Consider the following 24,857-nt stretch of genomic DNA (forward strand, 5'->3'; position numbering starts at 1 on the left):
TACTAGGTCAGCACACAGATAATTTACCAGTATGGTAAGTGCCATGAAAAACAAGTATGGGCTGACAGGTAAGGGCCTGATCTAATTTGGAACAGTGATGATTCCTGTGGGGAATACAGTTCAGGCTGGAACTGAGAAATAAGTTGAAATCAGCCAGAGCTGGGGAGGGGCACATCAGCCGGGCATATAATGTATGATGAAGCCTTGAGGTCTGAGGAAGGATGAGAGTTGGAAAGGAGGCCAATGTAGCTAAAGATTAGAATTAAGAGCAAGAGGAGCTTGAGATGCATCTGGGGAAGTGGGCAGGGGCAAAACTCACAGGGGGCCTTAGAGGGTATCTGCACCCAATTGAGAAATTGAGTTAAAAGGGTCTGAAATGGTGAAGTCATCCAACAGAAGCTCATTTCTCCCCAAAGCTTGTAGCCATGTACAAAATAAGAAGTTTTAGAGATACTCTGTGTGTGCGCTGGTCCTCAGGGTAGGGATCCCAGGCCGCTTCAGGCCTCGGTCCAGACCACATCCTGCTGAGATGGGGGAGATGCTTGCGCTCTGTCACGGGTCTCTCTGGTGCTGTACCCGCCTCAGGGAGATCAGAAGTCAAGCCAAGAGGCGTGGTTCTACAGTCTCACTACCCGACGGCTTCAGTCTGTATATAACAGGTCTCTCTGGATCATCCTCCCTGGGACTTCAGTTGCTGTAATGTCACTGGACCCCACGCATGTCAGGTGGATCACGTGGTGGAAGAGTAGATACGTCTTTACATGGAGATGACATAATCGAGGATAAGGCCTGGGAAAAGTTGGACTGTTCCCAGCTCCTTTATTTGCTTCTTGACACTTTTTGGTATCTTCATTCTCATTTTTTCTATCAGGTTCTCCAATTTTTCCTTAATTCTAGGTCCTCGAACAGCAAGCATACTTTCAGGAAATAGAGTATGTTTAGGAAGGCATTTCAATATTGCCTTCCTACAATTGTCCACAGAGTGGACAGACTCAGGGGTTTTTAGAACCCAGTTTTTAAAGCTGAGATCCATGATAAGGTTCCATGACTTCCCCACTCACATGATATACAGACTTCCACGAGTGGGTGTGTTTAGTGGACATTTGTGGTTTTAGCTTGCCGGCATCATTCCCTCCTCTCTCGGTAATATCAGGACTCCCTTGAGGGCCTTGATCACCCCTGAATAGTGCTCTGTTTTGGTGGCACTACCAGTCAATAAGCTTCACTTCCTGTAGCCATTGAGGGGCTAATCTAGGCCAAAGAATTCCTCAGAAAATCTTGCTTACGGCAGGGGGAAAATCACTGAGAGCCACGAGAAATCATGCTCACTAGGAATTAGTTCCTGCTCTCTGGATCCCAGAGTAACTCTGTTTCCTCTTCCATTCCATTTCCTGCCACTAAATCCCTCTTTTCCTTAAATGGGCCAAAGTCGGCTTCTGTTGTGCAATGGGAGACCACAGGGATGTGGTCTGGACCGAGGCCTGAAGCGACCTGGGATCCCTACCCTGAGGACCAGTGCACACACAGAGTATCTCTAAAACTGCTTATTTTGTACATGGCTACAGACTTTGGGGAGAAATGAGCTTCTGTTGGATGACTTCACCATTTCAGACCCTTTTGACTTCAATTCCTCAACTGGGTGCAGATACCCAATCTTTATTATATGTCAACTGTTCAGTACAAATTGTATGATTCCTTATTACCATTTTTAAATGAAAGGCTTTGAAAAAGGAAAGACATAGACAAGTGGAGCCACTTTGGGATCCAAAACACTAAAAGCAGAGACAGTTCCAAACTACACCCAACTTTTATACCTATCCCATCCTTTTTTACCAGCAGAAAACTATTTTGGCTATATGCAAGGAACGTCTAAGTTGACTGTTTTGATTACCACTATTTAATCACACACATGTGCACACACATACTCTACTGAGCTCTGCTTCCATCTGTGCTTCCTCATCATTTCACATGGAGTGAGTTCAGGAAACTGTCTAGTCTGCTTCCCACAGGAACTGAACTGCCAGCAACAGTGGTGCCATCATCGCTTGGTGTTGGTCCCTTGAAGAAAGTGCTTCTGGAAAGTCATAGTAGGCACAGTGGAAATCCAGTTTTCATCAGTGAGAGCTGTGTTCGAATAAGGACTTCGAACCAGGGTAAAGCAAATGCCCACTTTTAACAGAACTCACGCTGGCCTCCAGTGGGAAGGGGTCATGGCAGAGCCGTGTTCAACCACTATCATTTTACATTGGTGGGAGCCGAGGCCCACTGACTTTCACACGAGCACCATGGCAGCAGTCATTCAGGTTCCCTTGCTGTTCTCTTACAAGTTACCTGATTCTGCTTCTAAGGGGGGACTCTGAGCCTTTCACAGCTTTTAATGCTACTCTGTGGGTTACGGATAACTGATAGCAGTGCATAGATTCTGGTCTATGGATACCCAAATATATTCTGACTGGATGGAATTAAAGTGGCTTCTCCTCTCACTCACTGCCCCATTAGAAAAAGTCAGTTTCTATTTGTAAACTCATTTCCACATTCCTGAATGTCATATAAATTTGTGCTTCCTTTATTTCTCCTGTGAAACAATTTAACATTAATCTGTTAGATAAAATCTTTAGAATGTGTTCATTTTATATCTGTATGAGAGTCATGATTTTATCTTTTTTAAAAAAATCTTTTAACAATGTTATTAGCTCCATTTTACAAATGGAGAAATTGAGGCTCAGAGTGAAACGACTTGCCCAGGACCACTAATGATCAAGTGACCTAGCCAGGGTTAAATCCCTACACTTTCTGATTCCATAGCTTATGTGCTTTCTTCTAATTATGCACCTGTTCTGTGCCAGGCATGTGCAACTGCATGAGGGGATATTGTTTTAAGTCATTCAGCTATTAATAGCCTCTTCTATGCTGGCACTATGGGGTTATAAAATGTTCATGATATAATCTCTGCTTGCCAGATGATAATCAAGGTACACAAAAAAAGAAGAAAAATGCATGATGCAGGAAGGAGAGTAAGGGAGTGGTAAGAGTACAATGGAATTAATCTTGAAAGCTTTTAGGATATGACATTTTCTCAATCTGCACTAAATGGAAGGTCCACAGAGGAGGCTGAAAATCAAAGCAACAACTTGTAAATTTATGTCCTGAAACTTAAGTACTGTCACTTAAGAAGTAAGCAAGAGAACAGGATTATACAACTGCTTGCAGATTTCTTACCTAACAAGGTAAAAAAAAAGAAGGTGGCAAATAAAACAAAGCACCTATTCTAATCTCTAGCCATTTGTATAACTAACTATTTTGCATGAACTTTCCAGTGGCTTAGATCTGACTGGGTTGTGCTTACAGGTCGTTGTCGTTGGCTCCTCTGTTCGTAGGGAGCTCTAAACTCCTTTAGATCATACATCTTGGATGTGGCCCCTACTCCCTTTTCACCTCTTCTGGTATCCAACAGCATTCCTCTCTCCTGGCCTCTCTCTGGTACACACACACCTCTCACAACCTAGGTTTCTGGCGCCCGGAAGTGTCTGCCATTCCTCACCCACCAGGCTCTGCAGCTTAGCCTTTGTTGAAACTTTGTACATCACCCTTTCCACCCCACCCAGCCTTGGCAAGCACCTAGTCATCACTCAACATTCAATTTCAGAGTCACCTTCTTTACAAAATACTACTGGTCCTCATTTGTGAAAATCAGTTTTCCCCTAGACGCACGTCGTTATCAGCATGTATTTACCAAACCTCTGGTTGTACCTATTTGTTCACACATTTGCGCCCAGGGACAGTGCCTGGCCTGCTTCCGTCTCTCTTCTCCCGTTTCCCACAGTACCCGATGCATAGTTGGTGCTTCGTAACTGGCTACGTATGCATCAATCCAGTGATTCACCAACATGATAGGCAAGGCGAGGGCGTATGGAAGGGATCACAGACGGCAGTGCATTGCGGCGGGGGCGGAGTGCAGGTAGTGCGGGAAGCGCCAGTGGAAACCGTACTCACCGCGAGTTGAGTACCTGTTCCAACAGGCCCCACTGCTTTCTGGGGATCGAGGCGGGGAAGGAAAACTTCTGCAAGACAGAGGGATGGTTTCTACTTTGTTTTGTTTTTGGGGTGCTTTCATAATTTTGGTAAAGATATTTTTAAGCCACAGAGCGGGGCGGTTCAGTTTTCATTACCCGACTTGGCATTTTCCTCCAGTCCGCAAAGCTGCTCAGAGGCCCTTATCACAGAGCCGTAACCACAACCCCTGCTGGGCCTGATGCTAAATCAACACTGTCACATCAAAACAAAGACACGCAGGTGTGCTGCACATGCAGGCGGGAGGGCTTTTGTTCAAAGGCAAGAGTTAGCAAACCAGAGGGGGAATGAACCCTATCCTGACAGGCCACACACCCCGGTTCCCACAAGCCTGGGGCTGGGGGAGGGAGAGGGGGGTCGTCGAAGGCCTCTGGGGGCTGCAGGTCCTTTGGAAATCAGGTCCACCTGTGAGAAGGCTGCAGAAATGGGGTTTTGTGCTTACATGAAAAGCTCCTCCTGTCAGGCACTGCTTAAAGCTCCATGGGGCTGCTTAGGAGAGGTCCACACAAGTGTGGCTGATGTACACGACTTCCCAAGTGTCCTTAGCTGCAGTGCCTGGTGGGGACTGGAGACCAGCAAACGTCTGTTCAGGACAGGAACTTCCATAAAATCTTGTTTCAGAGGAAAAGGAGGACCTTACAACCTCTGTCTACAGACTTCCATCCAACAGAGCAGATTCAACTCTTCCCCAAGACCAAAACTCCTGTTCCTTCATTCCTGGAGCTGCCACCTGGGTGCCCCTGAGCCAGGTGCCTATAAGATGATGAGTGATAATAATCATCAGTAAGAGGAACCAGCCTGAATGCATGCTGGCCTGCCCTAAGTCCTTCATAGGTGTGCTAGTATTTAATCCCCACCTCAGCCCTAGGAGGTAGATATCACCAGCAGTGTCCTCTCCGCCTTGAGAGTAAGGGAACGGAGGGTCAAAGGGATCAATTAAATTGCTGGAGGTTATGCAGCTAGCAGGTCCATGGCGGAGCCAGGTTTCAGTTTCGGGCAGTTGGTTCCGAGTGTGTGTTCTCAGACTTTGACGGTATTGCCTCAGGTCTGGGCCACGGATTTGATGGCTCCCAACCTCAGCTGGACATTAGAATCACCAATGCCAGCACTCAACTCCAAATACACTGATGTGTGTGCTTTGGGGCAGCCTGAGTATTTTAACAGTGTTCGTGTGTGTGCCCACTGTAACTAGCGTTAGGCACTTAGAGTACAGCTGGCGTTAAGTAGGAATTCCCACCACGCTCTCCAAAGTTAAGTATAAGGGAGGAACGGAACTGGGAAGCGCAGCCACCAACCGTCTGGCTGGGCGTGGTGCAATGACTACCGCTTGGGGAAGAACACCAGAAAGAAGGCAGAGGTGAGAAAAAGCGGGGCTAGAAAGACAAGGAAACCAGTAGACACCTATCTCCCCATAGTGGGAAAAGGAGTGGGCAGAGAGGACGTGCCAAGGGAGAAGCCTCGGGGGAGACCACCTTCACGCCTGCACAGACTGTTCCTGGAACTTAGCAGTACTACAAAGAATTGGAGTTCCTGGAAACGTGTTTTAAGAGAGAAACTTGCCCTGTAAATCACACCTGTTGGAGCTACCAAGGAGGTATTTAGTGAGCAGTACAAGAATCTGTTGGAACCAGGGGCTGGGGCTTGGGGTGGAAATGCTGGGAAGCGCCGGTCTCCCTACCTGCCCTTCAGTGGCCGGTCTGGAATCAGCCTGTGTTAGTTTCAGGGTACATCCTCACCCTGGAGGCGCTCCTCCCATTGAAGGCGTGTTTCAGAATTATGAAAATCATTTCTATGAAAGACAAAATGTTTTAAAGTAGAAAAAATACATTGCTCATAATTTTATCACCTAACAATTATTATTTAGAATATCCTGTTATGTTGTTGTTTTTCCTGGACATAATTTTTTCCACACAATATTATCCATAATATCTATGTAATATATAGAGTCTGTTTTTGCACTTAAAATAACATAAGGCTGTTTATTTCTTACATCAGTTTCTTTATTTCCTTCATAATTATTTTAACAGTGACTAATTATTGCTGGGTTTCTGAAGATTGAAGAATCTTTGAAACCATTCTATGGGGGAAAAAAGTTTGAATGAACATCCACTGTTGATAACAATTGTTTCTATTTTTACTTAAATATGTAAAGCCTAAAACCAGGTGTGAACTTCTTTATTAGTGCAAACTACCAGGACATTAAAACAATTTTACATGTTAGAAACAAAATTATAAAACCAATAATATTCAAAATAATAGTATTAATTAAAACAAATAAGATTCAAAATAATGGTATTAATTAAACGTGACAAACACTGTTCTGTGAGTTTAATTGTGGCTCACAGCTATGGTGCAAGCATGTGGCCTTCCTGGTGCCTGTAGGGCAGGTACCGTGCATGCCCTTAGTTCTCCCACTTCTCTCTCTTCTGAACTCTTAGGACCACATGCACACAACCTGCAGACACCATGGACCTTCACTTGGCATGTTTGCTTCCTTTATATCAGCTCTATTTTTCTCCTGTTCTCTCTAGCTCATGACCATTCAAGCAGTATCATTTGGGCCAATGTACACATAAACTCAGATTCCAAATTGAGCCCTAAAATTTAATCCAAATGGATCTTTCAAACTACCTAGAATATGGCTATATTGATTTTAAGATTATGATTGAAAGGTAAACATAAATGTAAAACTGCTTCATAGAGAATTTCCAAATCTAGAGGATTCCTCATGAGACCCCTGCCAGTCTGAGAAACATTGGTTTATTGACTGCCTCTCTTGTACAGCAGGTGACTCACTCACTGTAAAAACGTACAATTCCCATTGCACAGATGAGTAACTGAGGTTTGTAGAGGTTATGAAACTTGCTGGAGGACATGAAGCTGTCAGATGGAGGAGCTATAATTCTAATCTCTGCCTCTGCCATCCACAGTCCATTTCTGGGGCAGAGTCTCACACTGCCTTCCACAATCTTTACAAAGTATTCTTTTCCGATCTGGGGTTTAGCATGTTTACAGTGACATGGGCCAGGGCTAGAGATAAATGAATGTTTCTTTCCTTTAGAGAAAATGTAGCATCTGTCATTTGTAGTATGTTTATTTAGGTATAAAACTAACCTGACAAGGATGGATCCTTTAAGATATTTCTGTAGATTTGACAGCAGCTTTGGTGGCTGGCAGTAGCTTGCCAGTTATTAAATGGCTCTGAATATATGAAGATTTGTAATTTCCTTTTGAAAGGGCTTTGCCAAAGACACTGAGCCACGTGGCATAATCTTCAAACACACATTGGCATATACAGGAGCTCTGTTTGTGCAGATGGATTCTTGGAACCAATCAGACTAGCATGGTATTTCATCTTTTGGCCCAATACTAGAAACTGGCACAAATAACACTACCCTTGCCATGCACCCAAGTTCAGAATGATAAGTCAGTCACCCTGTAATTATGGTGGGGGAGCCAGCTTTGCTCCCTCAGTGAGCAGACTGACAGATCTGCTTGGACTGGAGGCCTTTGGGCTCTCTGGGAACCTGGCTGACTTCCTTGTGCCCAGGCAGGCACTGCCCTAGATCGCAGGGTAGAGGTGAGTTCCCGCTGTGCAGGTCCGCTGGGACCAAACTGGTCACTAAACCTGTTTGTCTTCTCCGCAAGGTCCATAGCTGTCAAAAGTGCAACAAAGCAAAAGGCTGGGGACAGCAGAAAGGCAAAGCTCTGCCATCAGGCTGTGCAGGCCAAAAGGCCGCGGGGGCTGAGGCAGAAAGCCTGATCCCAGGTGGCTATCAACTTAAAATTTGAGGATAATCTCAGACAGAAGAGATTGGGCCAGGTTATTCTAGCAGCAGAGTTGGGTGGGCAAAATAAGACATCCAGAAAGGCCATTTTATACTAGGGGAAAGTTACCTTGTCCCTTGTCCAGCCTTGGTTCAAAGAACACAGAAAAAGATTGTATTTACATGTTAATAAGGGGATGGACGGGTGGGTGAAGGAGGAGGCAAAGTCCTCAGTCCTGCTGTGAAAATGTGCCTGTCAGTCACATTAGAATTTAAACGTCCTTACCTTGTAGCATTAAGCTTGATCCATGCTTCATCAATACATTCTCAGAGTTGTGACCAGAGGTGTGAAAGGCTCCCCCATGGATATGTTCCCGCCCGATTCCTGAATGACTTAATTGGGCCCTGCATGTCTCACTCATATGCCTTTCCCACATTTAATGAGATGGTTCATTTTCTGAGCTCAGGTTGGTATTTTGCCTTCCTGGCTGCCTCACCTTTGCTGCTGTGGTTTTCTCTGCTGGGAACCCTCTGCCTCTGGCTCCTCACATGCCTGGTGCCTCTGCAGTGCCCAGGCCTTGGTTCAGACTCCCCCTTCACAGAGGCCTTCCTCACTGCCCTCCACTCCTAGCCACTCTCTGTACCGTATCTCTGTTGACTGCTTCACACACACTAGAATTATCCCATGTGTTTGTTTCCTCGTTTGCTCTCCAGACCCCCACCACCCTGTACGGGTTTGTCCTGTTCTCTGTTGTATCTCCCATGCTTAGGCCAACATCGTGCACACCGTGGGTGCGTGTGGAGTATTTCCTCTTATGGAATGGGCCCTTGTGTAGCACTCATCAAGTGCCAGACACCATCCTAAGAGCTTTACAAATATTAACTCACTGAATCCTCACAAGACTAGCAGGGAGGTCCCAGGCTTATTTCTATTTTATAGGTGCCCACTTAGGATCTGAACTTGACAGTCTGATTCCAAGTTCTCTGTGCACTAGACAACTGCCTTATGGGGCATTTCTAGCATTTTTGCTTCTGTCATTACCATTACCTGAAGACTCAGACTCATTATAAGCTCTAAGTTCAATAAACACAAATATTACAATCCTAAAAACAGGTCTGGAATGTATATAGACGCCATACAAGGTTAAGAGTCATTAGGGTTAGGATGTCACTATCTTTAGGACATATGTGGACACAGCCTTATTTCTTGGGATCTAACCGTCCAGAGACAGCTGTGTAGCCTCTGGTAGAGGGATGGGAAGTTAAATCCCGAAGTGGTACTGGTACCATAAAAGGCAAGTATTTTTCTCTTCAAGCTGCCACAGCCACTGAAAGACGGATCAAATGGCTGGAGGATGCAGGGAGCCTCAGCAATGTTTAAGAACCTTGGTGGGTTTTATAATTTTCTGTGTTTTTAAATGTATTATTACTCCTAGAGGTCTACCTCATAATTTTGGTTGATTGATTTATTTAAATTAATATATCTTAAATCAATATAATAAATGTGTGTACACTTATTTTTAAAAGTCAATACGCTTCATTTCATGCACCCTTGGGAAGTCCTTGAGAATTTTAGAAACATAGAAGGCTGCATCATTTTTATAAAGAATTTCATATTTATCATCTCATTTTATTCCAAAACACCATGGAAGTAGGCAAAGCTGGAATAATGCTATTTTCTCCAGCCTAGCAGACCCCCAGATCAAAGGTCTGGACTCCAGTTTTCTTCCTGCTTCTGTGGCTGCTCTCAGACCCCCTTTGTTGGTTCTTCATCATCTTCAACCTTGGAAGGTTGGCGCAGCCCAGAACTCAGTCTTTGGGCATCTGCTTCCCTCACAGCCATCTCCCTGGTGGCCTCCCTCATTCGCTGACTGTAAATTCTGTGCTTATGATAATGTTGCTCCAAAGTATGTTGCCAGCTCTGTTCATCTCTTTAGCTCAGGACTGTTAGCCTCTTTGACATCTCCACTTGGTCACCTGAGTATTTCAGACTTAAATGTCTCAAACTGGGCTTCCGAAGTGGCCCCAGTTGTCCCCTCCTTAGTAAAGGACGACCCGCTCTGTGCCTCTGGAGCCTGGCCACAGACCTGCAGAGCCCAACGCCACTCCCCCTTCCCCTCCCCATCGGAGCTGTCACAGATCCTCTTGTTCTACCATTAAAATACAGTATATCCAGAATCTGGCCTTATCTTTACATTCCGCTGTTGAGGCCCGGGGCCAGACCATGTCACCTTCTCCCCCACGGACTGCCTCATCCTAACCAGGATCCCAACTATTCTCAACACAGCAGCTAGAGTGGTTCTATTGCTGTCACATTATCACCCTCCTCTGCTCATACAGCTTCAAGGACTGTCCCTGTCACTTAAAGTCCACAGTCCCTCAGTGACCTACCCGGGTCCCCGTGCTCTGGCCCCCTGCCTCTCGGATGGACCCCCTGCTCCTTCCATCTCTCTCCTAGCCACACAGCCTTCCTGCCAGCCCTTCCACATCCTTCCACCTCAAGTCCTCTGCATATGCTCCTCTCTCTGCTTAGAGTGCCCTCCCTAGAGGGTTCCATGGCTTTCTTCCTCCTTTCTAGTGACATTTCCTAGCCACCCTCTTTACTGCAGTGATGCAGCCCCAGCTCTTCCTACCCTCCTTCCGTTGTCTTATTTTCCTTCTTAACACTTAAATCATGATCCAGCATTCTGTATGTGTTACATAAGCCTATTTCCTACCTGGTCTAAGCATAGCAGTAACAGCCCTGATCCCACAGAGTGGGTGTGAGATTCAATGAGGTGGTGCCCAACACAATGAATGCCCAGCAAGTGTTAATGAGCTTATGCTTTGTGTCCAGAGCACCAAGGGCAGCATCTTAACACAGTGGATGCCCAGTACATTGCTTTTTAACAAATCAGTGACTTGATTCGAAGAGTCAGCATCTCCATTCTTGTCTTTGTTCTGGAGCATAAGCTCCAGTGAGGAGCAGCCCGGCACTAACATGACACCCGGGTCCAGCTCCCAACGGTTAGAGCTCCTCACCTCAGTCTTCTTTTATAACAGCGATCTGAGTGAATCTGACTTCAATAAAGTGTTTTATTGAATAGGATGGGTTTCCCCCCAAGAGGAAGCCATTACATAGGAGCACAACCTTTAAAGTGTACTCCGTAATAATGCCTTCTGAAGCATTTGTGCAATTAGATGTGTTTCATTAATTGTGTTTTCTCAGCAGAGCAATTTGAAAGAACATGCTCCCTTCTCTCTCACTGTCATGTTCTCATCGGCCTTTTCACAAATTGATCTGAATAAAAGCAGCTTCCCCTAAGCAGTGAGTTAAAATAAACCACTGTTCACATGATTACTACTTCATTGTGCTTTTACGCACATTCCTCGGTGCTTTTTAATTATATATAACTACCAGGGAACAGGGAGTAAAATCTATTTAATCTAATGTGAAGCCTGCTAAATAGGTAACATTTCCAGTTTCTGTTTTTTCATTCAAGGTATGACTCTAACTCAGGGAGCCCAGGATCAAGAATGTAGACCCAAATCTTGCAGAAAATGCAGACTACATGATTCAATGTTATTTGTTTCACATAACTTTGTTAAAATTCATGCAACTTGGCAACTCAAGTAGTGACAATCTGGGATGCAATTATTTCAAATGCCAATTTTTTTCTCCTTATAAAATAATTGCCATGAAATGCAAACAAGAGTTAAATTTAATGGTGGCATATGGTTAAGATTAGAGTTACATGTAGGGTTTCATGATAGGGTTAGAGTAAGGCTTAAGTTAAGGGTTACAGTTAGGAGTGGGTGAAGGTGAGTGTGAGTTAGTGGCCAGGGTTATGGTTAGAGTTAGGGTTAGGGTTTAATATTAGGGTTAGGGCTAGATCTAGGTTTAGGATTACAGTTAGTTGTGGGTGAAGATGAGAGTGAGGGTGAGAATGTAGGGGTATGGGTAGAATTAGGGCTAGCGTTAGGTGTAGGATTCACTTTTGCTTTTGACTAACAGTGAGGTATGGGTAAGAGAAGGGTTAGGGGCTAGGATTAGTTAGGGTTAGGTGTATGGTGAGGATATGGCTAAGTTTAGATTTAGGATTCGTTTAATGTAAGGGTTATGGCTAGATTTAGGTTGCGGTTTACGATTAGGGATGGTTGAAGGTGAGAGTGATGTGGTGGGGGTTGGGGAAAGGTTACAGGTATGGTCAGTGTAGAGTTAGGTTTAGGTTAAAGCTACTGTTGGGGTGACAGACAGCTTTAAGGTCATGGTGAGGGTTAGGGATAGAGTAAAGTTTAGGGTTCTGGTTCTCTGTGACTAAGGGAGAGAGTGAAGGTTAGGAGGAAAAGGGTTAGCGTTACTGTTAGGATAAACATTAGCTGGAGGGTGAGATTATGGTTACTCTTAGAGGTAGGTTTAGTGTTCAGTGTTAGGGTTAGGGTATGGATTAGGCTTAAGGTTGAAGTTAGGTATGGGTAAAGGTGAGGGTGAGGGGTTAGGGTAGGTGGCAAGGGTTAGGGTTAGGGTTAGAAGAAGAAGCACTGTCAGAAAACAAAAGCAATGCAATTCACCATGCTTCTAGCCCAGTCCTGCAGGAACAGAGATTCATTCCACAGGACTCATTTCCTCGATACCAGTGACTCTCAAGGAAATCATGTGTATAAAGGTCAGACTAACAAGAAAGCTATGCACCTAAAGAGCAGATCTTTGGAAATAAATGTTGATTCTGCTGCAGTCCTTTAGCATATGCAACTGGGGCTTGAACAAGACATGGTTGTTTCTTTGGATTCCTACAGTTCTGGGTCAGGGGTTCGGGTGAGAGTCCACAGTTATTGTTCAGGGTTAGGGTTCAGATTCACATTCAGGGGTTAAGGTTAGGGTTCAGGGTGTCAGTTCAGGGTAAGAGGTCAGTGTTACTGTTGGGGATTGTGTTGAAGTGTACATATTTCAGTTTGGGTTCAGGGCTTCAGGATCCATTTCAGGGGCTCAGTTCTGGGTTAGGGTTTGGGTTTGGGTTCAGGGCTTTGGTTTATCAGTTTCTAGGTCTCAGGTTTGGGGCACAGATTAGGATTCAATTCAGGATTAGGTTTAGGGTAAGGCTTAGGGTGAAGTTATAGTTTCACTTTGAGTTAGGGTGAGGGGTTAGGATTAATTGTAGGGTTAAATTTATCTATAGCCTAAGAGTGAGGTGTGGGTGAGGGAAGGGTTAGTTTTTAGGGTTAGAGTTAGGCTTTGGTGGAGGGTTAGGTATAGTTTGAGAATACTGTTACATTTAAAGTTAGGGTTAGTTTGTATTGTTAGAGTTAGGGCTCTATTGAGGGTTAGGGTTACATTTTGTGTGGGGGAAGATGTGGTTAGTGTTAGGGTTAGTTTTAGGATGAAGTTATGATTAGGGAAAGACTTAGGGATTGGGTTTAGGGTTTGGGTTAGCAATAGAGTTAGATTAAGTGTTAAAGTTCCGTGTGAGTGAGTGTGAGGGTTTAGTGCTGGGACTAGGTTTAGTTTTAGAGTTAGAGTTAGGTGTAGGCTGTGGATATGGTTATGGTTAGACTTAGGTTTAGGGTCAGTATTAAGTTTGGGGTTAGGTTAAGGTTTAGGATTACAGTTAGGCATGGGTAAATGTGAGGCTGAATGTGAGTGTTTAGTTTTAGTGGCCAGAGTTAGGATTAGGATTAGGTTTAGGGTTAACTGTAGGATGAGGATATGGTTATGGTTACAGTTATGTTTCAGTTTCAGTGTTAGGGTAAGGGTTAGGTTTAGGTTTCAGGTCACAGTAAGGTTGAAGGTGAGGTGAGGGTGAGTGTCCAGGGTTTTAATGTTATAGTTAGGTTTAGGATTAAGTGTAGGATGGGTTGATGGCTACAGTTAGACTTAGAGTAAGGTCTTAGTGTTAGGGTTAGAGCTCAGTTCAGGTTTAGGATGATGGTTAGCTGTGGATGAAGGTTAAGGTGAGGTTGAGAGGTTAGGGGTAAGGGTAGGGTTAGGGATAGGTTTAGGATGAGCTATGGTTAGCGTTAGAGTTAGGATTAGGCTTTATACTAAGGGTTAGCATTGGACATAGGTTTCAGTTTCTAGATCCAACTGAGTGTGGGTGGGGGTGAGGGGTTAGCCTTAGGGTCAGCATTAGGGTTAAGGTTAGCTTTAGGTGTAGGGTGAGGATATGGTCGCAGTTAGCATGCAGCTTAGGATTCAGAATTAGGTTAGGATCAGCTTTAGAATTTGGCTTACAGTTAGGTGTGTGTGAAAGTGACGGTGAGGGTGAAGGGTGAGTGTTAGTGGCTAAAGTTAGGGTTTGGGTTAGGTTTAGGTGTAGTGTAAGGTGAGGATATCTTTATGGTAAAAGGGTTAGGATTTAATGTTAGCATTAGGACTACAGATACGTTTACTATTATGGTTAGGTGTGGGTGAAGATATGGGTGAGCGTGAGGGTTTAGGGGTATGTGTAGTGTTAGGGTTAATGTTAGGTGAAGAGTTAGGGTAAGGATGAAGGTTTGATTTGGGTTAGAGTTAGGATTTGGATTAAGGGTGCGGGTCAGCATTAGTATTAGGTTTAAAATTACAGTTAAGTGTGGGTGAAGGTGAGGGTGAGGATGAGGGTTTAGATTTAGTGGCCAGGGTTAGGTTTAGGATTAAGTTTTGGGTGAGGATATGGTTATGGATAGAGTTAGGCTTTGCATTCAGTGTTTGGGTTTGGGTTAGATTTAGATTTAGGGTTATGATAAGCTGTGGGTTTATGTTTGGTGGCCATGGTTAGGATTAGGTTTTGATGTAGGGTTAAGTGTAGGGTTACAATATGATTATGGATATAGTTAGGCTTTGGGTTAAGTGTTAGGGTTTGAGTTAGGTTTAGGTTTAGGGTTACAGTAAGGTGTGGGTGAATGTTAGGGTGAGCTTGAGCTGCAAAGGTGAGTGTACAGGGTTAGGGATAGGGTTAGGTGTAGGGTGAGGATTAGTTATTACAGGTTATAGTAGGACTTAAGGTATTGTTTAATGTTAGGGTCAAGGCCGTATTTAGGATTAGGGTCATGGTTATGGGGAGTGGTGAAGATGAGAGTGATGGTGAGGGTGGGGGATTACAGGTATGGTTAGTGTCTGTTAGGTGTAGGGTGAGAACATGGTTGTGGTTAGAGTTAGGTTTTGGGCTTAATGTTAGGTTAAGGGTTCAGTTTAGGTTTCGGATTATGGTTACGTGTAGGTGAAGGTGAGGGAAGGGTAAGGAATTGGCAGTAGGGCTAGGGGTAATGTTAGGTTTCCTCTTGGGTGTAGTGGAATGATATGGTTACCATTAGAGTTAAGATTCGGGTTTAGGATTGGGGTTATGGTGAAAGGTAGGTTTATGGTTAGGTTTAGGGTTAAGTGTAGGGTGCGTTTATGATTACAGTCAGAAAACAAAAACAGTGCAATTCAACATGCTTCTAGCCCAGTCCTTCAGGAGCAGAGCTTCATTCTACAGGAATCATTTCCTCAGTGTCCCTCAAGGAAATCATGTGCATAAAGGTCAGACTAACAAGAAAGCCACATGCCTAAAGTGCAGATCGTTGGAAATAAATGTTGATTGTGCTGCAGTCCTTTAGCATATGCAACTGGGGCTTGAACAAAACAGGGTTATTTCTTTGGATTCCTATAGGACCGGTCAGGGATTCGGGTGGGGGTCAGTAGTTAATATTCAGGGTTCAGGGTTTGGGTTCAGATTCACATTCAGGGGTTCTGGTTTGGGTTCAGGGTAATGGGTCAGAGTTAGGTTTTGGGTTCATGTTCAAATGTAAGGGTTTGGGTTCAGGTTCAGGGTTTCAGGATCCACTTCAGGGGCTTGGTTGAGGGTAAAGAGTCAGGATTAGGGTTTGTGTTTGGCTTCAGGACTTTGGGTTTTCAGTTTCAGGGTGTCTGGTTTGGGGCCTGGATTAGGATTACATTCACGATTAGGTTTAGGGTAAGGTTTAGGATGAAGTTATAGTTTTGGTTTTAGTTAGGGTGAGGGGTTAGGGTTATGTGTAGGGTTAAGATTATCGTCAGCCTAAGAGTGAGGTGTGGATGAGAGAAGGGTTAGGATTTAGGGTTAGAATTAGGTGTACATTGAGGGTTAGGTATAGTTTGAGGATATGTTTACATTGAAGGTTAGTGTTAGTGTTTATTGTTACGGTTAGGGCTAGAGTTAGGTTTAGGATTACGGTTGTGTGTGGGTAATTATGAGGGTGAGGATGAGGAGGTAAGGGTATGTGTCGAGTTAGGGTTAGGGTTTGGTGTAGGGTTTGGTGTAGGATGAAGTTATGGTTAGGCATAGAGTTAGGATTTGGGTATAAGGTAAGGGTTAGCAATAGAGTTAGGTTAATGGTTATGGTTCTGTGTGAGTGAGGGTGAGGGTTTAGTCTTAGAGCTAGAGTTGGGGTAGGATTAGGTTTAGGATTAAGTGTAGCGTGAGGATATGGCTATGGTTACAGTTAGGTTTCAGGTTCAGTTTTAGGGTTGGGGTTAGGTTTAGGTTTCAGGTTATGGTAAGGTGTGGGTGAAGGTGAGGGTGAGGGGTGAGGGTGAATGACTATTTTTAGGGTTATGGTTAGGTTTAGGGTAGGTTTATGGTTACAGTCATATTTAGGGTAAGTATAGGTGAAGATGAGAGTAATGGTGAAGGTGGAGGGTACGGGTAAGTTTAGGATTTGTTTTGAGGTATAGTTTGAGAACATGGTTATGATAAGAGTTAGGTTTTGGGTTTAAGGTTACGATAAGTTTTTTATTTAGATTTAGGGTTATGGTTATATGTGGGTGAAGGTGGGGGTAAGGTTGAGGAATTAGGAGTAGGGGTAGTGGTAGGTTTAGTTTTTGTTCTGAGTGTAAGGCAAGGATATGGTTACCGTTAGAGTTCGGGCTAGGTTTTAGGTTTAGGGTTATGGTGAGTGTTAGGATTAGGGTTGGGGTTAAAAGAAGAACCACAGTCACAAGTTGTCTTGCCAATGGGTTTCAGCCCCGGGCATGTTTGCTATGGATTCAATGTGACCAAAGAAATTGACAGCAAAACGCTCTTTGGGTTGAAAGGGTTATACCCAACTTTGTTTCCAGGTGGCAGGTCAGTCACTAAAATCCTCTTCACGCAGAGCGAGTCTGCATGCAGCAAGCCGGTCTCTGGGCACCTCTGTCTACACAGCTGTCCCGCACAGCCATCCTCCAGGCCTCTCTGCACAGTCATCCTGCACAGCCATCCTCTGGGCCTCTGTCCTCAGTGCTGCCACCACTCCAGCCTCTGCTCTGCTCTCCTGCAGCCTTGCAGCCCTGCCACTGTGTCATGCCCAGAGCACTGGGAAGAGCTCTTTTCATAGAGTCAACAGCCATGTATTGCCCACAGGTGTGCAGTGAGCCAGTCAGCCACGGCCAGGTGAGAATCCTGGCCACAGGAAGTCTCATTTTATCCACACAAGTGAAAAAAGAGTTCAATTTACCAGGCTTCTAGCCCAATCCTGTAGGAATAGAGATTCGTTGACAAGAACCATTTCCTTTCTGTGGATACCAGTGTCCCTCAAGGAAATCATGAGCATAAAGGTCAGGCTAACAAGAAAGTCATGCACCAAAAGAGCAGATCTAAAGAATGAAATGATGATTCTGCTGCATTGCTTTACCATAGTCAACCGGGCTTGAACAGGACATGGTTGTTCCTTTGGATTCCTAAAGGTCTGGGTCAGGGGTCCAGGTGAGATTCAACAGTTTAGGTTCAGGGTTCAGGGTTAGGGCTTGGATTAGTGTTCAGTGGTTCAGGTTCGGGTTCAGGGGCTCAATTCAGGGTAAGGGGTCATGGTTAGGGTTGTGGTTCAGGTTCAGATGTAAGTCTTTGGGTTCGGTTTTAGGATTTTGGGGTTTCAGGATCAGGATTTCTGGTTTGGGCCCCAGGTTATGGGTGACCTTTAAGGTTAGAGTTACAGTTAAGGTTAGCATTAGGTTTAGGGTAAGAATATTTAGCTATTGAATGTCAGTTACAATTAGAGTCAAGTTTAGGATTCAGTGTTACAGTTAGGATTAGAGTTAGGGTTCTGGTTACAGTTAGGTGTGGGTGAGCACTTAATGTGATTTAATTATGGTTACCTATCAGGAAAAGTGAGCTCATACTGCAAAAATAACTGTAAGAGTAAGAAATAACTACAAAATCCCAGCAGTGTGAAATAATTAAAAGCTATTTATTGCTCAAGGTGCATGTCTCTCATGGAGTAATCACTGACTCAAACTTGCCACTTGCTCTGACAGAGGAACGAGAAGTCTGGAGAGTCCTGCCCCAGCAGTTAAATGCTCCAGACTGATGGCAGCACTATCACCTGTGCGCCTACCTCACTGGCCAGAATGAGTTACACAGCCACACTTAGCCACCCAGGGGCCAGGAAGTGCCACCCATCACACGCCTGGAAGGCAGGAACAAGCATTTTTGGCAAACAGCACTTAGGACACCCACTGTTTCTGTTGCTGTTATGCTTCCGAAGTGAAAGCATTTGGTGCTTGCAGTTTGAGGGGCCTTAACCTCTTTGGTTTCTGACTGTCACTGCTGGTTAAAGAGAACTGCAGGCTTCTGGGAAGGGCTTCAAGTGGGGGTGTCTTGGAGTACAGCTGGCTAAGCAGAAGGCTCCATTTAGCTATTGAATGTCAGTCTGAGCCACTGAACCATTTGCAATAGAAATGACTTATAAATGTCCTCCATTAAAAATAAAAAGACCAGTTCTAACACTTTAAACATGTTAGCTCAAAGACAACACTGGAAATACTGTCCATACCTGCAGTTGATGTCCACCTCCTCTATTCAAAACTCTGCATGGTTTCTCAACACCTAGTAGTTCTTGGAAATAAATGTATTTAGACATACCCAGGCGTATATGCATTTATTTGCTTTGAATTCCTCCTGGACCATCTGGATGCAAAAAAAGGAAGACTTACAGTTACCTCTTGATTATCAATGCTAGCAGTTGGTAATCTTGAACAATGGTTATTTATTTGCCTTTGACTGGGCTTCTTCTTCTGTTCTGTGGCCCAAATCCCTGCCTCTCAGCCTGTGATCCTTCTGGGGTTCCTTCTCCAAAGGAAGGGTCATCCATTTAATTGCCCTATGCTCTCTATTTAGTGGTCCCTCAGATTGTCTGGGCTCCTGTTTGGGAGTGGGCATGCTGGTTGGTGAGGGCTAGGTTTTTGGCTCCTTTTTCAGCTCTAAATACCTAGATAATTTATTCTGGGTTCTCCCATTGCCATAGCATTGATGGAAAAAAGAGCAGTTCAGATTTCAGAAGTCAAGACTGGCTTGAAGAACAGGAGAGCAAAGGGAACTCTTTTTCTATAAGAATATTACTGGAAAGGAAAAGTCCTACAGCTATTGTCACACCCAGCCCCAACCTGCCCCATAACACACACCTACATGCCTTTCCTTTACACTAGCCCCCACCAGCATACACCGACTTCATAGACAGAGGTAGATGTGTTCAGATTATGGGCCTACCATCCATTGTAGCTGTATACATGGCTGTTCTAAACTTACTTCACGGGCAAAATTAAGTTTCAATAACACATAATGTAAAGGGCTATTGTGACAATTAGATAGTACATGTTGTTTCTTGGCACAGTTCCTGGCACATTAAATCTCTAAATTATTTGCAATTGTTACTAATTAACACCCAGATTAGGTTTTATCGCATCTAGGAACTCTAATACAATTCAAATTCTTCTATACAATATATTGGTTTTCAACTATGTATTAATTAGATTAAGCTAAAACCCTATAAGAAGTGGACCCAAAATACTTTAGCTTAAATGTAGTCAAGGTTTATTTCTCCTACTGCCATCCAGGGAATAAGTTCCAGGCTGGGGACTGGGGGAGGCGGCAGAGAGTTGTCTTTGTTCTGTACAGTCACATAGAAACTCAGGATGATGTCACTCTCTTGTCCTCAACATGTGTCTTTCCAACATTACTCTGGTCTTTGTCTCTGCCATTTTCTCTATGGCAAGGGAGAAACATGGAGGAGCATGTGTGGGATGTTGTGTGACACAGGCACCCCATGCCTCTCAGAGTCCACTGGAGAGAAATTAACCACAGGGCCACAGGTTGCTGCAAGGGGGACTGGGAGATGGGCTGTAGCTGGGCCCAAATGCCCCCTGCCACGAGGTGATCAGCCATCTGTCTCAGACTCTGACCCTTTGAGATGTGCTAGGAACATATTTTCAATTAAACTATTGGCTCCTTGAATTAGATACTTTGTTTTAGCCTTAATTCACAAAGTTATGTTCAGTGGTAGACATAAAATAGCTCTCCTAACATGCTTTTTAAATTGACAGCACTCCGATTCATTTAGGAGTACTATACTTCGGCTAAATTTCCCAGATTCTGTCTCCATTGAATCTGAATGTAACTTCGTAGTTACTTCCGAGGAAAACAAAATCAAGTTTTAATAGGTTTGCTTAGGGATTTCATGTCTTGGACAATTCATTCTTTGTAACAATTCAAATGAAGACATTGATGACAAAAACACTAAGAATTTTCTAGTGATGTGTGGATTCCATTAGCACCTCCCATTACTAAAGTGGTTCATTACAATTATTTACTGATACATTATGGAGTCCATTAGGTTCTCAGTGTTACATTTCAATCTTTTTAAACTACAGATTAATAAATGTTTTTTTCTTGAAGATAAACAGCATTTATGAAAAAAGTAGAGTGGATAAATCATAATTTTGTAGGACTTTCGGGTTAAAACTCTGGTGTCACCCTTTTTTAAGAAACCTCTGATTTTAATCTAAAAGTCTAATAAAAACACACGTTTGGATTGGTAGGACAGTTTTCTTACCTCAGTTATGATTTTTAAAAAAGCATGCAAAAAGGAACCAAGAAAAGGGTAAGAGATACATTACTAGATAGGGTATAAATAACGATAAGAGCACAGCAAAATATTTTAAATTTCCCCTCCTCCAGGCACTCGTGCCAGTTATTGTCCTTTAGCCCCCAACCTACCTTTTCCTCTGATATTTGGTGATGTCAACCAAACTTGGCTCTTCAAAGGCCTTTGTTGCTTTGCCAGCTGCTTCTGGTCCTCCTCTGCTAATTGCATGTGCTAGACACAGACTAGAAGGTGGGAGGAGGGAGAAGCGACTTCCTTCTCTGCATTTGTTTCCCGCTCTTGTCGGGTCAGCCTTGCAAAGTGTCTTGTTCCCAGAGTCACCTTTCATTCCAGTAGCAGCAGCTGAAGCCGGGCTGCTGCTGTTCTAAGGCTCAGAGTCAGCTTGTCACACCCTGCAGGGGGTCAGCAGCAGCCAGCTGATACCCTTTCCTCAGCGATCTGTGTCCCAGGGTCAGGCAGCCCCTTCTCCAGGCTCAGAGAGACCAGCCTCAGCCAAACAGCTGCCCCTACTAAGATGCCTGATTTGGGCCCCATGGGCTCCACCTCTGAGCTTCTGATTCTAAACTGTAGTAATTCCAGCACCTTCCCTCTGTTCCTCCAGGCCTGGGAGAGGTAGGTGCTTCCTACTGCTGCAACTCCTATGATAGTCTTCTCTTTTTGCCTTTTTGCTTTTTCAATATCCAGCTAACAAGTTTTTATACTTTCTCTGTGAAAATGTCTCATGCAGTTTCCGTCTCCTGACTGAATCAATGTCTGAATGATACAATGCTTGAAGCTCCTTCTCTCAACAAGCAAGACCACCAGAATGCTGAATATTTGAATCACATCATCTTAACTGTCTGTAGATTTGGATTTTTTAAGGTTCAGTTTCATGATCTACTCTTTTACTAAAAGTAACACTTAAAAGAAACAGCTAAATGCGATTTGCTTCTGCAGTTGGTGTTTGGATGTGGGCTAGCGAATGGCTAGATTTTTGAGATAAGCTATGCCTCTACTTCTATTAGCTTGAGAATGAATAAACTTTTCAGATGAGCTATGCCACTGATTCTATTAGCTTGGAGCCAAATGTTTCTCTGCCTCTTTTTGCCCTAGCTGTATGGAGGGAAAATAGAACTTGCCATCAAATGTCCCTTACCACACCTTCAGATGGGTGCTCCAAAGATTGTAGTAACAGAATGGTTCCTTAGATGCAAACTTTTCTGAAGTGCTGACATTTTAAAGTGTTTGTTTAGTGGACATGTTTCTAAAACACCAAACTTAGTTCCTGTGCTGCATTAGAAGACGCTTTTTTCCTTTGGGATCATTAGTAGGTGGAGAGATGTTTCCCTATAAGCAAAAGAGCCCACGCTAATTATAATGAGGGAGCTGATGAGGTGATAGCAACAGCTAAGGTTAACAGTTACTGAGCCTCACTACATGCCAGGTTGTCTTCTAGGCCCTTTTACAATTATCTCATTTAATCCTACAACAGCCCTATAAGAGAGGTACCGTGATTATCTCCTCTTTATTGATGAGGAGATGGGGGAACAGAAAGAATTACTGTCCAAGATTCCACAGCAAATAGTGACAGAGCCAGAATTAAAGGCTGTCTGATTCCAGCACCCACCCTCTACTTCACTGTTTTTGTAGGTTTTGTGTTTTTACTTCTATTCTTATTTATGAAACAAATTCAGGACCAGCCATGTGAAGGCCACTGTGCTCAGAACTGTGGGTGTTATCAAAATGAGCCAGACATGGCTTTGCCTTCAAGAAATCTACAATCCAGTAAGACGAGGAGATTAAAAGAAGTATGCAGTACAAAGCAGTATGCAAACGCAAGTTGTGTCCTCAGGAGCACCCCAGAGAGGGAATACCACCTAAGGTCAAGGAGTCTCCACGGGGGAGTCTATGGTGACCAGGACACTGAAAGAGTGGGAGCCTGGGGAGAAGGTGGTCAGGAGGACAGGGGCAGACAGAGCACCCTGGGGAGAGCAGAAGGTAGAGCCGTGCAGGGGGGCGGGCTGGGTGGCTAGGAAACCAAGCTGACTCTCCCGAGAGTTTGCTGTTCGCTTTCATATTCTCTGCCATGTGCGAGAGCACTGAAGTTGTTAAGGTGACGTTAAATGGGTGAGACATTAAAACCTAAAGCATCTGAGATCATTAAGAACCCCTGTTAGGTCTAAGTACTTCAATCTTCACAACCCTAGGAAGCAGGTTTTTACAAGGGGAAAAATGAGGCACAGAGAGGTTCAGTTAGTTGCCCAGTGTCACTCGGTTAGCAAGTGGCTAAACTGGGATTTGAACCCAGCCTGTCTGGCTCTAACTCTGATGGTCTTGATCAGAGCTTTTTTTAAAAAAAAGTAAGTTAAATTCTCTCTGAAGTTTTCGCTGAATGGAAATAACACTCAGGAGGCCTCTCTTTGGGTCCTTTGCCCCATGGGGCTTCTAGTTACATGGGACTGATGCTTCCCAGGGCGGGCTTGTCTGTATCCCCAGAGACTGTACGGCTTTGAACATGGGAAAGCGTCTCACCCATCAGCACGTACTCAGTGTCTGCTGAGCGCTTAGCCTGTGGTACGCTCTGAGTGTCTTTACTGGATAGCTGTGTAATCTCTAGAACGAGATAAACATCTTAAATGTTGCACTTAGCTCTCTATTGTAATAACAAAACAAGTTTCTTCTAATACCATTTTGGACTTCAGGAAACTTTTCACCTAAGTTGGGTCAGTCCTTCAAGATCCCAAGAAATAAAGCTGTCAGTGACTCTTTTCTTCTTGTTCCTGGCCTGACAATATTCTGATTCTGGTAAAACAAACAAACAAACAAATACATACAAAGTATGTATTTTCTGGATGCCAAGAATAACTGATGGGAACAAGGCAAGTGCAAACAAAAGGAGATTTACTTACTATCAGAAAAAAAAAAATCAATGCCAGCCACAACCTCTCTGTTGAGGGTGACAGAATCTGGTGGAATAATGGAGGCTGTTTAATCTTTTCTGACCTGCTCTGATTTGTTTCTCATTCCTGAGAATTTCCCTGGAAGAGAATTAGAACACTCTTTATAAAACCAAACTGAACAGCAATTAATCTTTTCTTTATGATTCTGAAGCTAATTTAGTACATTGTACAACATAGCAACCATTATTGTGAACATTATCTGGTTTCACAAAAACTGTTCTGATTATTTGAACTTCCAAGGTATTTAGATTTTAGATAAATAAGAGTTTATTATGTTTGGATTCTGTGCAGAGTTTTGTGAGATAAATTTTTCCCTAAATTTTAGGGTAATAAGAAATAATACAGAAAATGGTCATTTATAAGCATGATTTAGACTTGGAAGGAGATTTAGACATTATCTAGGCTCGAGATCCTTTATTTTTTAGGCTCACCCATGAGAAAGGGCTTATCAAAGTCTCAGGCCTCCCTGCTCAGTGATCTTTCTCTCTCTTCATGTATTTGACTGAAAAAGCAAGACCTTGATCTGCTTGGCTCTGACACTGGCCCATCCTAAATGAGATGCATTCCCACCTGAGGGGACTAACGACCTAGAGGAGGCCAATTCTGACTCTAATTTCCTTACCTCTCCCATCTGTCTCCTCAACTTCGAACTGAAAAAGTGGAAAAGTATGTTGGTGTCAGACACAATAGTACTTATATTCAAATCAAGAACTGCAAAGTCATTTGCATTTTTGCTTTGCCCATATGCTGTGGTAAAAATGTGAGGTTTTACAGCTAATTTTGCATCTGTACAGAGATTCTAAATCTAAATCCAATTTTCCTTCATTGAATGAAGTAAGCAATATTTTTAGGTAAAGTTAATTTAATGCCTCTGAATAGAAAACTAATTAAGAGCACCTTTAGCCACACTGAAGTAGACACTGGAGGCTCATAAAATACCCTCTTGGTTACCCATGCTTGGCACTACCTAGAGATGAGAAGGCCTCCTTGCAAAGTCCTCTGGGCACTTGTGCAAATCTCTCCCCTTTACTGGTGTCCAGGCCGAGCTGCCTTGCACATAGTCCTGTGCAGTGGTCAATAAAGCCCCAGGAAGGCCCCAGGGGGCTGCAAATGCTACCTAGCAGCAATATTTGTTATTTTCTAATTTACAGCCCTGCACTCAGCCATATCAAATGCAAGAGCAGCTAAAAGTTCATCCTTGTCTCCTTAATTCCAGCAAAGGTGGGGATTAAAGTTTAAACAGATGACT

General features: G+C 43.8%; 1 long non-coding RNA gene across 3 annotated transcripts in view; it reads right to left on the reverse strand.

Moving 5' to 3' along the window:
- The window catches only part of LOC130679005 (uncharacterized), a 78,340-nt gene extending 54,877 nt beyond the window's left edge, over positions 1 to 23,463 (reverse strand). For 2 of the 3 annotated variants that reach the window (XR_008991999.1, XR_008992001.1), the window contains exons 1-3: positions 18,564 to 20,771; positions 5,750 to 5,860; positions 4,514 to 4,824 (exon numbers count right to left, since the gene is read on the reverse strand). This is a non-coding gene — a long non-coding RNA (uncharacterized LOC130679005). The other variant, XR_008992000.1, reaches the window with a different exon arrangement.
- Between the last annotated feature and the right edge of the window lie 1,394 nt (positions 23,464 to 24,857).

Source organism: Manis pentadactyla, chromosome 10 (genome assembly GCF_030020395.1).
Source record: "Manis pentadactyla isolate mManPen7 chromosome 10, mManPen7.hap1, whole genome shotgun sequence".
Taxonomy (NCBI): Eukaryota; Metazoa; Chordata; class Mammalia; order Pholidota; family Manidae; genus Manis; species Manis pentadactyla.